A 6,000-nucleotide genomic window follows, 5' to 3' on the forward strand; every position below is an offset into this window, starting at 1 on the left:
CTGCATGAAGACATGTACATAATGTTTACTGCACAGATTCTTTTGAACCAATACACTATTCTTTTTGGAAAAAAATTGTAAGTAATCTAATTTCAAGAAATTTAAATTTTTACTTTCAAATGTGACCAAAAAAAAACCCTTCAAAAGCCAATCAAACAAAACCAAACTTTGCTCCAGTTGATAATCGCACACAGGCCTCCTATAAACACAAGCACTAAATCTTTATCTCATTACCTCTTTCCTTGTTAAAGGCTAAATGATACTTCTTTCCATTGTAAGAGGAATGAAGAGTATGCATTTTCTGAGCTGCTGAAGCTTGTTATTGAAATTAAGCTTTATGACACTGCTGTTTTCCATACTTGGACCCAGTCTATCGGATTTGTGTGGCTGCTTCCAGAAATAAGAAGGGCAAATGTCAGTGCATTTTCAAAAGTAAAGGCAAGGAAGAGGTTGTTAAATAGGCTGAGTTAAGCAATCTCCTAGAAAGGACAGCTACCAATAAAAGTAGTATTGCTTGTCCTAATGTGCTTCCCCGTTTCTGTGACAGTACAGTCCAAACTCAATGGTATAATTTCCTTTTACATTTGATACCTTTGCATCTTTGTGGTTTTCAGTAAGATTGATTTGTTTAAAAAGGATGGATGGCAAGGAACATCTCAACCCCTCCACTCGTCTTTACATAAAAGAATGTGTATTTCAGTGTTTATGAAGTGGTGAGAAAGTACTGCTTCTATTTTCCAAAGAATTCTTGTCAATTTTCCTTTCCACGTGTTATAAACCATATTGATGTGAATGCCTTCTGAAGTTACTCAGTCAAAAAAGTAATTCATTTCAGTAGAATGATTTCTGAGGCACATCACTGCCCTGTAGACTTTCATCATATTCCTTTCTTCACATGAAAAATGAATACATTTCTAAACTGCAATTTTAAATATTGAATAAGGCTACCGATATCAATAAGTTTGATTATTCAAGACATGAGCTTACAAAGCGTTGAACACTATTATTATCAAGGTACAAAGCAAGAGTGTGCAGCCTTTTCAATGTAGCTGCAGTGCTTTAGGGATTGAACCCCAAACAAAGAGGATTAACAGTTCACAGAAATTAACATACAGAGATGGAAGCCAAGATACTACATAAGGCCAATATCTGGCCCTTTAGATTACTTAAATATCTTAATTTAGAAAGATATGTTTAATTTATATTAAAAATGCATTCACACAATGATCAATAATTTTTATCATTTTAGCCATGTATCACATCTATTTCATAGTGTTCATATTCCCTAGTATCAAGGTGTTGACAGCTCTGGATATTTAACACTTCATTAACACACAGCATTAGCGTGTAATAACAGGTTATACTGACAACAATATGCACTTTGCAATTTGACAACATTCATTTAGAATTAGTAACAGAGGCTGAGCTAGGAAGCAATTATGTTATAAATAGCATGGCAGGGAAAACCAGATTTTTTTGTACTTTATTAATAACTTAATGTACAGGTATTAAGGTCCTGAGGAGCTTATGTGTTACCTTCATTTTTTCACACAACTTCTATGGAAGTAGAAGACAAAGGAAACTAGATATATGATCACAACCCTAAGTCGCCTCTGTGGTTTATCTACATTTTACTGTGTGCTAATTCTAGGGGAAAAAAAAAAAGTTTAGCTCTGTATCCCGTCAGTTTTCCAGTAGTTTCTTTCTTTAGAAGCCAAATGAAATTCTGATGAGGAATAGCCACATATTTATCTTTCTGCAGTATACCTTGGAGCATTAATGTTTTAACTAAAAATGTCCTGTTTTTCGAGCAGTTTGATAAATGGCAAATGCACTTGTTTTGAATTAGGATTTATGTTCTGTAAGTTGATTTCAACATAGTTAATATGTGCTTTGATTCTTACAGCTCTTTATCTGCTTCTTTATTTCAGCAGAGTTTTCTTCTTCAAGGAGTACACACTGTGGATGTTTTGCCCAGGGTATTCTGATTCATCTGATTCTAGTGTGCTTTCCTATTCAGATAGTTGTCACAATGTGAAAATTTATTTTCTTTTCATCAAGGGCTTTTTCTTTTCATGAAGTATAATTTTATTTACTTTTCCCTTTTCTTTTGCCCTTTCTTTCTGGTTCTTTTTGATACCTCAGTTAAAGGAAGCAACACTTTATTTAATGCTGTTGTCAACCATGGCTGAATATATTACTACAGTGTAAATTATTCTGCTTTCATGAAACACTAGAGGAATTGCAATCATACAAATTCTGTTAAGTCAATGGAATAACTTGATTGAATGACAGAAAACAATATCCTCTCATTTCACTAATCTAGAGCCTACAAATTAGATAGCAACACATCCATAAGCACTGATGAGCCTTGTTTGCAGGTGAGTAGATAAAGGCCAATAGAGAGCAGGTAAATCTCTGAAACCTCATCTTACATTGTTTGCTTGGGCTGGTTTATGCTTTACAGGAGTTGCTTCAATTTTTGTATCTGAGAAAGTAAGACACTGAAAAATGGTTCCCTAAGTAACACTGGGGCATTTTATATCTTGCCACTGTGATTACAGATTACCCTACTTCACTGCAAAAATTAAAAAAATGTTGCGTATTTATCAGGGTCAAAATTAACTTAAGACCAACATCAAACCTCATAATCTAGTAAAAGATTTTCAAGTAAGAAAATCACATAATCTATTGGTTTTTATAATCCCAGTGTTTTAAAATGATATCACCAGTTTTATCTTCTCTTAAGGAACACTGTAGGGAAGGAAATTTGTAATTAAAAATTTTAAGATAGCATCTGGATATGACCATTACTAAGGCTTTTACTTTGGCAGAAGGCTGCAGAACTGCTAATGAAGACCTAAGTTTGAGAAGAGATTATACAAACATCTTTAAATCTTGAATTTTCATTCTCTGAGTTTCTGTATTTTGCTTAGAATTCTGGCCTTTGTGTTGCTATTCAGCTGTGAATTAACTTAATTAATTAGAAATTGTAATTGGAATGAATTCATCAAAAATTGCAATTGCATTTCTGGTTCAGTATCCAAAATAAAATTCAGTTCCGTTTCTTCAGTTTTTGTTGGTCTAACTGGGAGAAACATGGCAGGAAAATTATTTTTATCACTGAAATATGCACAGGGAGCAGTATCATTGAGTAAGTGTTGGGCTTTTAGGAGATCTCCTGGGTTTTTTTTCTGTTAAAGGAATTTTCCCCATACGTGTTGCTAGGGGGACAAATTGCTGGGTACTTAAGAAAAACAAAAGACTTGGCCATTAAGGGAGGGGTGCATCTGGCTACTCTTTTGTTTCACCTGGGTGAAACCCTGGGTGTGCGGACAGTCGGTCCCCGGCATTTGGACAGAGAGAGAGAGAGAGGCTGCTTCCTGGGCTGCTTTTTTCCTTCTGCCAGAGAAACCCTGGCATCCCAAGCCCGCCTTTCCCTGCCCCGCCAGGAGCTCAGCCATGGCCGCCCTGCCCCACGGCTGATTTGAGCCTTCGCTACGTTGTAGCCGTGCTCGCCCTGCCTGCCCAGACCTCCGGGGGGTTCCCCGTTTGGATACATCTCCTTTGCCACCTGGGATTTGTGCTCATCCCTGCTGCTCCAGCCTGCTGTTCCCAGGGGTCTGGCCGGACACCGGGATCGGCTGCCCAGGGGTTTGTGAAGCTCCTTTGTTCCATCCCTCCCCGGGATCCCAGGGCGCCATTGCCGCCTGCTCCCCGAGCTCGCTCCGGAGCGCCCCCTGCAGGCGCGGGGGAACCATCGCACCTGCCCTGCTCACCGGGAGCCGCCAGCGCCCCTGCCGGCTGCGAGCGGAACTGCACCCGAGGGGAAGGTGCCGGCGGCCGAGAGAGGCTGGGACTGGGTTTGTGATTGTTTGCTGTTACTGCCATAGTTATTGTTGTTTGTTTGACTGGTTATACACATATAGATATATAATAGTAAAGAAGCATTATTCTTATTTTCCACATCTTTGCCTAAAAGCCCCTTGATTTCAAAATTATAATAACTCGGAGGGAAGGGGGGGTCGCATCTGCCATTCCAAGGGAGGCTCCTGCCTTCCTTAGCAGACACCTGCCTTTCAAACCAAGACAGTAAGCAAACATCAAATTTGTAATGACCTGGATATGCTCCTAGATTGATAAATGGTGCATAATAAACTGTACAGCTCACCAAAACAATGGTGACTTTTTAAGTGACTTTCTTACATGTATCAGTTTCCCTTTAGCTTTTGAACAGAGTTTTGCCTTGCAGTCTGCAATCCTCTTGAAAAATAATGCTGATCTGCAGTATCCTCAGAACAGATACATTTAACCGGTGTATTGCTCGTGCTGTAAGTACTTCTGCTGCCACCAAAGACCTTCAGTAGCTCTGTCAAGTTCTCTGCTAGTCTGAGTAATATTTACTCTGTGTTTTCAAAGGGTTTCTCAAACTGAGATGATAGACATAAGAAAAGGCATAACAAGCAGGGAAAGGTTTATACTGGCAGCTGTCTGTTGGAAAGCATATGCTGTTTTATTCTTTAACATTCTACAGACATTAATCTGCTTATTACAAGATTTCCCACTATTCTCTGAGAGCCATCGAAAAAAGATGTCCTTACAATACAAACTATTAAAACCCATTTCCATGTAGCATGAGACTCTCAATAGTGTGTGTTTAGGTATTTAGACTACATCAGAATAAGAAATCAGTATGAAAAAAAAGGAGTCTCCTTCTTCCTAAGGGTGAAAGCTGATTCTCATCTTTGATCGTGAGAACATGTTTCAGTTTATGGTTGGGAGACAGGCTCATTTTCTTCTGCTACTGATAGAAGCTATCCATCTCTGCTCTGGGAGCCACACATCTGCACCTTCAGACTGAATGTTCTGTCAATTGGTTAAGGCAGCTGTGATGGAAATTTTTATCCAGAGGACATTTCAAATACAGAGAAGCAGCCCCATGCTGACATCAGACATAAGTGTGGCTGAAACCACGCAGCTGGCAGAAACAATGTGCCTCCCCACTACCTCTAGCCATGGCATGCCACCAGCTTCCATAACAACAGGCCTGTCCATAAAAGCTGCTTTCTCAGGGGTGAAATGGACTGCCTTTACATTCCTTTTCTACTGTGTGGTAGACAAATAACTGACTATTAAATAAAATAGTTGAGATTGTACCGTGTAAAGAAAATTAGTAAGTCTTGTCGCTGGTCTTCAGCTATAGTCAAATAGACATAATTTTCACTGCAAGTGCCCCAGCTGGCCACAACCAATTGTATCACAGCTATGCTTGGTAATGAATATATCCACATCATTAATAGCATAGTAGCTACTATTAAGAGAAGGCTTCATTAGCAGCTCTGAGAACGAGGCAAGGATATAAAAGGGGACAGTGAGAAACTTTATCCTGTTTTTAAAATAATGACACTTGAAGGTCATGGCATGGTAGCACTGAGAAAACTCCAGTGCCATGTCTGCTGCCCAAGCAAGCACATCTTTTGGTGCTATGAATGTGAGACTTCTCTCACAGCACTAAAATTTTAGATTACTATATCATCTGAGATATGCTTCAATCTATAAATATAAATAAGTCCTTTAGCTTGATATAGCACCAATGAATGCTGAGAAGTAAATATCTTTCCATTACTACACTCAGTTTATTCCTTTTTTTAATCTAAGAATTCTGATCTGTATGCCTTTACCCTTACTGAATGGATGTATTCCAGTATTCACAGCATTTCTGTAAGTCCAATTTTAAAATCTATTTGTTACATCTATTTCTCCCCCCACCCAAATTTGTCATCCTCGTGGAAAATATAAGACTGCCACCCTGAGTTAAAAGATGAACATACTGAATAGTTGTTTTGCAGCAATATATGTGCACAGCATTATCTGTGGTTGGCCTCTTGAGTCACCCCAAATTTTTGTTGTGCACCGAGCACAGTAGAAAAATGTCTTGGGACTTAAGACAATCTAAAGCAAACCCCACATACAGGTATGAGATGCACAACTAACTTACCA

Source organism: Aphelocoma coerulescens, chromosome 4A (genome assembly GCF_041296385.1).
Source record: "Aphelocoma coerulescens isolate FSJ_1873_10779 chromosome 4A, UR_Acoe_1.0, whole genome shotgun sequence".
NCBI lineage: Eukaryota > Metazoa > Chordata > Aves > Passeriformes > Corvidae > Aphelocoma > Aphelocoma coerulescens.